Raw genomic sequence first — 12,063 nt, 5'->3', positions numbered from 1 at the left:
AAATGGTCTGCTTAGTAAGGCCTGGAGTATAAGGTGGTGCAGCAGATGGTAGTCTCAAGGGCCTATCAAGAGGTACTTTTAGCCATAGCCCATAATAGTCCCTTTTTGGCCTTATAGGCATAAAGGACACACACGCAAGGTTTATACAGATTTGTTTTTAGCCAATAATTGCAAAATATATGAGGTGGTACTGCAAAGCTTCTATGTAGTGACAACATGTTGGTAAGATAGGAAATAAAGGCAGGGTGCTCCCAGCAGGTAGCACACCATTTTATATCAAGAAATCAAATGGGTTTATTGAGGGAAGATCTTGTATAATCAGCCTGGTACATATTGATCAGTACATGTGGGAAGCTGAGGATATGGGTCTGCTAGAACATGTGGTGTAGTTGGATCTGTGGTTCTGCATAGCACAATGCAATCTTGGACATATTGTACAATATAAATGTGAACATGTATATGCAACAAATTGGATTAGTAACTTGTTGACAACAACATCCTTTAGCATCACAGAAGAAGAGATTCTGCCTATGGATTCCTCTTTTACAGTGGGAACTTCACAGGAGTCAGTTTTAGGCTCAGTTTTGCTTAATTCTGTTTATGTCCAATTTCCCTGTAGAAGAAGGAGTGTGCTCATGAAGTTTTCTGAAGATTCCAACATTGGGCTAGTTGTGAACTTAGTCAAAGGTCAAGAAATAATTCAGAAATCTCTGAGTAGGTTACATTCATGGCTTAAGAGTAATTCTATGGAGTTTAATTTCACCAAGTTACAACGCTCTCATTTTAGATACTGTACTTTTGCTGTTTGCATACCATGAATAATATTATTCTAAGTGCAGAAAGTAGGAGAAGGGATTTGGTATTATTGTAGATAGCAGGATTACCTATGAAGATAAACTACATATGGTTACTAGGAAGTGATATTCTGCCTTAAAGGATATCTTATGCTGCATTTCTAGCATGGAATGAAAGTGTTCTCCTTCCATTCTATAAGATGATAATTGGACCTTAGATTGAATATTGTGTGCCAGCTTGTTATGTATAAATGAACTTAGTGAGATGGGAAAGAATCCATACACTTTTTACAAAACAGATCAGTAGGGTTAGATACTTGTCATATACTACTAGGCTGAGGGAGTTCTGTTTGTTTTCTGTTGAAATAAGCAAACTAGTTATAGGTTGCTTTGAGGTGACCTGATCTTAATCTGTAAATGCTTTTTCTTTTTTCTTTTTTGGCAGCTTCTTTAAGGAATGTGTTTATCTTATATCCATCTGGAGCTAGAAATTATTGACTTTATGTTAATTTTTCAGTTTTAAAACTTGTTTAGGGAAAAGTTTATTCCAAGGAAGAGCAGGTACTTTGTAAAATGCATTGCCATTGCGAATAAGAATGGATCACAGCTTGAAGATATTTAAATGTGTACTAGACAATGATTTTTTAGTAATGTTTTCACATTTCCATTAATATTTGGCAAACTTAAAAATGGTCCCTTTGGAGGCTTTGAGTTTTGAGTTGGAAACAAAAAACACACTGATCATAGAACAATCGAAGGGCAGGTTTATCTATCAGGGTAAAGAAATGTCTGTTAAAATGGTAGAAGTGTTTGGCCAGGTATCAAAAATGCAAAAACATTTAAAAAATAACAAAATGGGTGAGTGCAACGTAAAATGTACCTCTCACCTCAAGCTTAATTTCTTGATAGTGTTAACCAAACCACACATGAGTCTATTAGAGAGGAAAATTGTGAAAAAGTTAGAACAAGCTCAGAAAAATTAACTTTTTTTCAGAAGGGATATGTGAATAAGTTTTACTAAAGCTACACTGAATTAAGAAAATATAAGCATTTTTTTATTCTCGATTATGTAAATGTAAAGGCAACTGCTAAACAGTAATTAAAAGAGGTGTGTGAAGTCTATGCAAGAGAAATGTATCTTTCTTTTTTTCTGGGGATTTGAAAATGAAGCCATTTCTGTTTCCTCAACTGTACAAACCTCTGCAGTACTTCAAGCATAATACTGCTTTTTGAAGGAAATCACATTAGGCCAAACAATGGTGAAGTATAAAATTCAGAAAGAAGCTACAGGATATCTTGTGTATAAATCAGAAAGAGAGACACATTATATATGCTTGCTAGAAAGTCAGCTGTTGTATTTTTCTTCTGGAGAATCTAGAAATTGGCAAAAGTTAATTTGCATTATACTGCCTCTAAGGACTTTTAAAAATTCTAATTTTGATATTGAGAGCTAGAGGCACAGTGAGGTCTTCAGTTAAATGCAGCTAAAACTCAACTAAGCTGACAGCGTTTGCTGTATACAAATATATTTTTAACTTTCTTGTGCAAGAATATTTCTGTTTGCATATTTACTTTTCAATTGTAATACTTTATCTTTTTTTCTAAGTAAAAATAAAGTTTATTATTATTATTGAATGTTAACTTGTGACTGATGATGTATTAATTTATTAGCTTAAGAGTATATATGTTTAACTGTTATACAATTCACTGTGGACTTCTACCCTTTCAAATGTTGGTGTTTAAGCTTCTGCTACCATTCAGATATCTAAAGGTTGATCACATTGCTTATTTTCATTTTATCTTCCATCTTACCTACTCGGTGGCTTCAATTCCTTTACTCTTTCAACCCATTTATTCTATTGGGAGTGAGATCCAGGCATCTCAAGGCTAGGCAAAAGTGATATGACTCATTTGTTCCTACTTGTGGTATATCTGCACATTTGTTCCCCTTGAGGTGAGAGTCAGAAGGAAGCAAGTAGCCAAATACCAGGTCCATTGTGGTAGCCTTCCCTCCTCCTGGGTGTACTCTACCACACTTGTGGTAATACTACAAGCTGCCTGGTTGCTGCTGTCCTTGGGGAAATTTGTTTGGATGCTGTCTAGGCTATGTATAGAAGCATACTGGCAATGTATGCTCTCAGAAGTGTGCTCCATGGGTGCAACAAGACAGTTGTGCAAGTAAAACTTACCATAGCAGTAGATGTTCGAATGATCACTGCTGCTTTAGCTGTATGGGTTATATCCTGCCAAGAATATAACAGATGACCATTTCCAAAGCTTCAGGGCACTTTTTTCACACCCAAATTTTCAAGCAGTTGGGTGCAAAGTCCTTCAGAGCTTTCCTACCAGCAGAGGCAGGGACACTGAGTTCTGAAAAGTTAGTTCTAGGATCAACAAAAATAAATGTCCATACCCTGACATAAAAAAGCACACTTAAAAACAAGGGGGTTGGAGGGAGAAGATACTGCAGCAGCGATCATTCAAACATCTACTGTTATGGTAAGTTTTACTTACACAGCTGTACTGTGTTCATCATGTTGATCACTGTTGAAGCAGTCTTATCTATATAGGTAGATTACCTTAGGTAACTACATTAGCGGGGTGAAAGGGAAGGAGTCCAGGAGCTGCTGGAGAGTGGTCCTAGCAAAGCTTGATCTGGACCTAAAGAAAGAATCAAGCTAATAGTGCTTTCTAAAAGTATGCACAGAGCACCAAGAAAAGCTTCTAAGAATACTTCTGGAATCCAACCCTTTCCAAAAAGCCATAGATGAAGCCAAGGCCCTGGTAGAGTTGGCCTTGACTCTACCTGGAATGGATTTTTTATGGTGATTATAACAAAAAGTAACAGCCACAATTTGGAAATAGTCTGTTTTGCTACAAGTTGTCCCTTGTACCTACCTTTATAAACAATGAACAATTGATTGGAAGACATGAAAGATTTAGCTCTGTTGTGATATTATCTGAGTTGTCTGCAGGCACCCAGGGTATGGAGTATCTTTTCTCCCTCATTGTTAGGTCCAGGGATGAAAATAGGGAGATGGATAGTTTGGCCTAAAGTAAACTCGGATACCACTTTAGGCAAAAAAGGATTAGTTCTCAAAGAAACCATGTCCCTATGGTAACTGAGATAGGTTTGACTCACCATAAGAGCTTGTAACTTGGATACCATTCTTGCAGAGGTCAAAGGAATCAGTATAACTGTTTTCCATGTTAAGAACGTCAAGTCAGCCAGATTATCTGGTTCAAATGGAGTTGGTCTTAGCTTCTCTAACACCAAATTAAGCTCCCAAGGACAGGCCACTGATTTTCTTGGAGTCCTCTTATGTAAAACCCCTTCCAAGAACATTTTGACATAAGATTGCATTGAAAGAGGGGGATCCATTGGCAAACATGCTGAAATGGCTGATAAATGAACCTTGACAGAGGAATAGGAAAGGCCAAAGGATACTAACTCACACAACTATTGCAGAACCAGAGAACAACTAGCCTCAAACAGGCGCTGGTTATGTTGCTGTCATGAACTAGAAATCCTTTTCCATTTGCTAATATATGATTTTATAGTAGCAAGCCTTCTTGCTTCATTTAGTTCCTGCTGCACATCTTCAGCAAACAGGTGACTAAAAGGAATTAAGAATTTATCATCCAGGTAGTCAACTGAAGATGACTGATGGGGTGTATCAAGCATCCCTGTTCTTGTGTGAGTAGATCCATTCTGTGGGAATCTTGTGGCAATTGCCGCTGGCCATTTCCAAGGAAGGAAGAACCGTAGTTGCCTGGACCGCAATGATCTTGGTGAATTCCTTCTGAATCTTCAGAAGTAACCTGTATGTTAGTGGAATGAGTGGAAAAGCATACAGGAACATTCCTGTCTGAGAAAAAGAAAAGGCATCTGTCTTCCAGGCCTTCTTGCATGGAGTCCTGTAACAGAATCTTGCTAATTGATTGTTCAGAGAGGAGGCAAAGAGGTTTACCTGAGGAACTCCCCACACATGGATCAAATCTTGGAAGACCCCTTGATCTAGCTTCCATTTGTGGGGATCTACCCTGGTCTTGCTCAACTTGTCTCAGATACAAGTTTGCTATGATGGAATCTAGGATGCCTGCAAAGTGAGACTGTGTTGTGAAGCTACTGTATTTACCAAGCTAACACAGCTAGTCTGCAAAGGGTTTATGACCTGGATCCCCTTTGATTGTTGATGTACCATATGACTGTGGTATTAACAGGTCCCAGGGACCAAAGATGGTTCAGAGAGTTGAGTACCTTGATCAGGGCAAGCATCTCCTTGATATTTGTGTCTGCATCTGTCCTTGGTGTCCCACATCCCCTGCACTTGTATCCTTCCTGAAACTGCTTGTCAAGCAAACTCCAACATTTCTCTGGTGACTGACTGTTTTGGAGCAGGGCTGGAGAAGAGGAGATCTGGATTTAAGGATATTTCTGGTCTCCACCTAAAGATTTATGTTCTGACAAATCCCAGCACTGGGATTTAAAAGATAAAGGGTGTTGATGGTAGGATCAAACAGATTTCAGAAATGTCTGCCTCTTTCTCATGTGGAGTCTTGCCAGGGGTATCATCAGCCAAATAGATGCCATGACATCCGGAATCCTAAGGTATTTTCTCTCAGTGACTGGTGTCTGAGTGTAAAACCTTAGAAATAGATAAGGATAATGATCTGCTTTTTCCTGTGGAAGTAAAGCTCTTTGAACTTAAATGTCTGGTTAACAACCCAGAAACACAGTCCTGTGTGAAGGAGTCAACTAACCCTATCTTAGAATTCTAGCTTGTTTAAGAGATCTTTCACCCAAGACAGACGTTCTTAAAACTTTGAAAACAACTCTGCAAAGATAAGCAAGTCATCTAAACATGGTAAAATGTGGATAACTTGCAGCCTGCAACAATCTATAACTGAAGCTAGACACTTTGTGAACACTCTAAGTGCAAAGGATAGCCCAAGGGGTAAGGCAGAAAACTGATAATGTGACCCAGGCACAGAAAACCTTAAAAAACTGTCTAAAGTCTGGATTAATAGGGATACGATGCTAAGCATATTTTAAGTCTAGTGTTGCCAGGAAACCTGAAAGAGGAAGAAAAGGTGACATGTTTTGAAGTGAAACCATTTTGAACTTGGGCACTATTACAAACAGCTTTAGGAAAGAAATATCTGGAACTGGTATCCAATAATTTTCTTTCTTTGGCACTAGGAACATCCTTAAATAAAAACCCTTCTCCACCTGGGAAGGAGGAACTGGTTCTATCACTCCTTGGGACAGCATGTGATGAAGATCTGGTGGAAATAAAAGAGTCTGATTTGGAGGATAGGTAATGTCCCCCTCTGAAGGAGGAATTTCCTCTCAATGTCATCTGTAATCTTGATGAATGATTTTCATAACCAATTTGTCTGAAGCTATCTGTTGCCAAAGAGCAGTGGCGGCTGGTGTCTTCAAATCAAAGGGGGGCTGCAGGAGACAGCTGAATGGGTGGGGTCAATGGGAAGGGGTGAGGCCAACTAGAAAGGGGAGGAGCTATGCTCAAAACCACAAAAACTAACTAAATACACTGCCCTGGGTGCCAAACCGTCATTATGAGAGTCCAATCAAGACAAAATGAAGTGTAGAAGAATAAAAATATTTCAATGCATTGGCTGCATGACAGCTTACTTAATATCTAGATGGAAACAAAAGGTTATGAGGCATGAAAAATAAATTACTTTTTAAATACATTAATGGAATGCCAGTCAAAATCAAGTATAAGAAAAACAAGCAGCACTCAACTCAAACCACTTCTTGCACTGCAGTTCTAATTATAATTTATATTCAGCTTTATTAAAGTACCAAGTAACATGCTGAAAGTAGAAATCTCTGATGCCCTCACTTGTAAAAATGTTTCTTATCCAAAAAAGACCTGCTGCCTGACAACTATCTACTTGTTTCATGGGGAAAACATGATCAAAGTAAAAAATGAAAAGCAAACAAGAAATAAGCTCAAGATACATTGCTTAAAAGGATTACTGTACAGGTTATGGACCACAAGACTGGCATTCTGTTTAGTTTACGGGTAAAGCCTGCAGAGATGATTGGAAGTCTCCAAGTGTAATGAGCTTCTTGTAATAAAGGACAGTATTACATTATTTTAAATACTGTCATATGCATTTCAATACCCAAGGCTTATACATTATCTAGTTAAGTATTCTCTACATGTCAACAACAATAAGGCTTTCAGTGTTGGCAATTCTTTAACAGTATGCTTATTAAAGCTTACTTGCATCTTACGATCTCAGCCAAGCTTACCTGATGGTCATTAAAGTATTGCTACTTAAACACAAAGCAACAGGCACTTTGAGTAATAAGCATAAATCAACTATAAAAAATATGACAGAAACCAGACCATTCTGCAAAAATCAAGGACAGATGAAGAGCCACTCTAGTACTTGTGTCTACCTTGGATGGGGGGGATACTCTGCACATTTACACTGCATAACTACTCCTTGCCTTGCTTCGACACATCCAGAGTCACTACATGGGGGAGTGGGGTGCAACAAGAATGTCACAATTTGAAATGTCTCTGGCTGACTGTGATGGCCCTGACACATTTGTCATACCTCTCAACCTCAGAGCAAGAAATCTGGACGAAGTGGGGCAAAGGCCCAAAAATAAGGACAATTTTTAAATATTGCTCTTATAAACTTAGAAAGATAATAGAATAGGTCTTGCATTCATATGAATTTTCTGAATGGTATGAAATCTGAAACTCAAATGTCTGTCATTATTTTCTAACTTCAGTCTTTAATGATTTGTCACTAATTTGCCAAAAAACACAATTTTATGAAAAATGGACCAAAAATGTGATGTAAAAATATAAAATAGCCACACAATACAGCTGGGAACCTGTCAAAGAAGGGACACTTTAATATTAGTACTGCTAACTTGAGCAGCTGACAAAATAAAATAATCTACATGCATTTCTGAAATAAAAGTAATCTATAACTCTGATTATTACAGTTATTTCTTAATTGTAAACCCTCCATGTTTTCTTCCAAAATTGCTATTTTGCAGAGGGATTATTAGGGGGAAGAGCAACAGTTTGAGCCAAAATCGGGGACAGTTGAGAGGTTTGGCTATGCCTAATTCTATAAAGCAATTTATTTGCATGTACCTCTCAACCTGTTAATACAATAAAGCTGGACAAGGCCAAATATATTGGGGGAACATATAAACAGTACTAAACATTGCTCTTGTATAAACTGAGACAGTTGATAGAACAACAGGTCTTACATTAGCATGCATTTTTCTGAAGGTTATGAAGTCTGAAACTCAGTGTGTCACTATTTAGTGACTTCATTCCTAAATGATTTGCCAGAAAACCACAAATTTTATGAGGAACAAACCAAAAATAAGAAGCAAAAATCTATTCATTCTTTGAAAATCTGGACAGTTGGGAGGCATAGTTCAGCTGGGGCTGTCTTTAAGTTTGCCAACCTTCCCCCTCACAAAGGTCAAATGGAGCCTCCCCCTGCAGCCATTCCAATGATCCATTACTTGGCTATTTCACTCCATTTACCATAAACACTAATGTGCATACTGATTTACTTCTATGATGATTTGGACTTCATTTGAAAGTTTTATTTTGCATTTTACAGCACAAACACTAAGACATCTGCTAAACAAACTTGGCATTAAAACTTTTCTGCCCTTGAAACTCACATTCATTGAAACAGCATTGAAATCCACATTCAAAGAAAATACATTTTACCAGTGGCAGATAAAGATTAATTCTGGGCTGCTTTCAAATCATAGGCCCCTTGCATATGAAACATACATGTGCTCTTTGATACACCTTCCTATTGTTATGAACATTTTCCAGTAAACTATGAAACAAAATGCATGCACCGAAACAAAATGCATGCACCCATAATGACAAAACTGCCCAGTTCAGAACATTTCCATCATAAAAGTCTACTCAAACTTCTACAGTCCACCATTATCAGTAAATATGCACAATTATACAGTCCACCATTATCAGTAAATATGCACAATTCTACAGTCCACCATTATCAGTAAATATGCACAATCTCTGAAGAAGTAAAAAAGTCATCTAAATTCCACATTAAATAAATCTGTAACTAATGAAGAGGTTGCTGCTAGCAAACACCTTTATATTTCATGGCTTCATCAAAAAATAAAGTGTATGATACCCCTGAGGAATAAATTGTCTATATTACATTAAAAATGATAAGCTAGTAATATTACAATAGGAAATGGATGGCAAACTGATACAGGCTCATAGTTAGCATCCTAACTGTTTTACGGTAGCATTCACCTGTTATGGGAGTAGAACCAACAACCTTCGGCATCAAACGCAAGTATACAACCTGTTGTGCTATTAACAATGTAAGCTGATTTAGCACAAGCAGCACTAAACTTCTCTTCTCCTGCAGCTCTCAGCTCCTTGTAAAATCTACTCAATACTCAACTGCATCTCAACTTCGCAGCACAAGAAATCTGGAAAAAGCCAGATTTATTGGGGGGGGGGTCAAAAGCCCAATAAACAGGGACACATTAAACATTGCTTGAATAATCTTGGAAAGTTGCTAGAATAAAATGCTGTGTTACCACCATACATTTTACTGCCAAAGTCCCTGTGCAAAAGAGTCAGAGCAACATACCACTATGCCAAATCAGCTGCTTTGTGAAAGACAAATGCTGTTACCACCATACATTTTACTACCAATGTCCCTATGCAAAAGAGTCAGAGCAACATACCACTATGCCAAATCACCTGCTTTGTGAAAGAAAAATGCTGTGTTACCACGATACATTTTACTGCCAAGATCCCTGTGCAAAACAGTCAGAGCAACATACCGCTACACCAAATCAGCTGCTTTGTGAAAGAGTAGAAGACTGAAACTTAAATGGCTATCATTTAATGAATTCAGTTCTCACCATAGCTGTCAACCTCTTAGCACAAACCACCTGGACAAACCCAGTAATGAGGGAATACAGCCCTCAAACATATTCAGTGAATTCAGTTCTTGCCATAGTTGTCAACCTTAGCACAAATAACCTGGACAAAGCCAATAATGGGGTAATACAGTCCCAAAAATAAGGACAAATTTCAAATATTCATCTTATAAACTTAAGTTGCGTTACTATGTATTTTCTGGAGAATATGAAGTCTGAAATTCAAATGCCTGTCAATTTTACTTCTGACGGAACAAAAACAATTTTCAGCAGAGGCCCAGGGAGAAATACTGCAGACACATGTCTTTGTAAAATGGCAGGACACCAGAGCAAATCCACACAAACACAGGGATGAAATGTAGACTCCACACAGAAGGCACCCCAGCCAAGAATCAAACCAGAAAACCTATAGCTGTGAGGTGACAATGCTACCACTGCACCATCAAATATATAAGGAATTAAACATTCAGAAACCTGAAGTCTGAAATTCAAATGCCTGTCAATTTTATTTAACATTTGTTAATCAGGACAGTCTGACTTGGAACAAAAAAAAACAATTTTCAGCAGAGGCCCAAGAAGAAATAATGCAGACATGTCTTTGTAACATGGGAGGACACAAAAGCAAACCCACACAAACACAGGGAAAAGATGCAGACCCCACACAAAAGGCACCCCAGCCAAGACTCAAACCTGAGAACCTGCAGCTGGGAGGCAACAATGCTATCACTGCACCATCAAATATCAAGCAATGCAGCATTTAGAAACCACAGATATTATGAGGAACAGATCAGATCAAATATGAGGCAAAAATCTGCAATTTTTTTACAAATGGTGGTGGGTAGGGAATTCAGGTCTTTAACACCTGCATACAAGGTACAGGGTTCAAGCCTGAGGTATTCCCTACCACACCACCATGAGTTTGTTCTAGCCACCAGTCTATAGCAACTGGGGCATTTTCACACACACACCCCCCCTTGAGCGATCATCCATAGCTGTCTTACCTGGAGCGATGTAGATCCCATCCCTTTGCGCCATAAATCCATAGCTGCAAACCCCCACCCACTGGAGTACATCCATAGCTGCAAACCTCCACCCGTTGGAGCACATCTACCACTCAAGATCTTCCTCCGACGAGAGTCCGCACATCCACCACGCAAGATCTTCCCCCGACGAGACTCCAGACTGCCGACATTGCATTCCGAGTCCAATGAGTTTCCTGCAACAATCTATAGACTTCTGGGATCTCTGCTCTTACATGTTTCCCAGTCCGGACTGCTAATGAAACAGTCTGCGCATGCTCCTGACTGTCTCAGCAGCAGTCCGGACTAGTGAGCATGCGCGAAAGTCCGTGAATTTTTATTTTTTTTTATCTTTTATTTTCTTTAATTTTACAGTTGGGGGGCTGCAGTCTGGCAGTCCAATAGCACGGGCCACCCCTGCCAAGGAGGAAAATGGAGACTCAGACTTTCTGGAAGAAAAAACACCATGGTGGAAGGGGTTCACGAGGTCTTCTGAGTAATCATTCAAACCTGTTGGACTGTACATGGTTTTGCGTGGTTCAAGAATTCTTTTTGGAATCCTCTTGCCATTTCTTCTTAAACATCTATTTACCAGTATTTTGCTGAGACTGATTATTCTGTTTTTTTTTGCCAAGACTGGATGAAAAGATAAAAAATCCTTTGAAAATTTTGGAGAATGAGGTCTGAAAAATCATAAGAGATTCCCAGAATCAGCCTGTCCCTTTCATCACACTTTTTGATCACCTCTCCAGCACAGGGGCCAAACACTAAATCCCTATCCAAGGGAGAATTTAAAATCTCATTTTTAACATTACACAGATCAATGGCAGAAATAGACTGCAGAAGGTCAATAAAACTCAAAACGTCAGAAGTTTGATAAAACAAATGAACACTGTAATTAGGACTGTCCATAGAGATCCATGCGATATAACACAAGTAAGCAGGATTTATTACTGTGCAACTAAATTAATAACTGATAAAGTTCTACCACAAGAACACAAGGTAGTGAGGAAAGGAAGGGAAGAAATTGAATACCATCATGGAAATATTGAATAGAGAAAACTATAAAGCAATTAAGACAAGTAGTGTAACTGATGGACGAATATAGAAGAGGGAACAAATCAACGCAATACTAAGAAAGATGGATGTGATAAAAGCAATGCAAAGTATTAGAACAGACCAGGATCTGTCATCACAAATAACAACCTAAAAAATCTTAGCACAGATGGAAAAACTTAGAAGATATGCAAATAAATATAAAAGAAAAGTACAAAATAAGCAATTTGTTGAT

Source organism: Protopterus annectens, chromosome 5.part0, assembly GCF_019279795.1.
Source record: "Protopterus annectens isolate FY-2018-M chromosome 5.part0, PAN1.0, whole genome shotgun sequence".
In the NCBI taxonomy this organism is placed as follows: Eukaryota; Metazoa; Chordata; order Ceratodontiformes; family Protopteridae; genus Protopterus; species Protopterus annectens.
The sequence above is the reverse complement of the archived record's forward strand: the minus strand, read 5'-3'. Positions refer to the sequence as shown.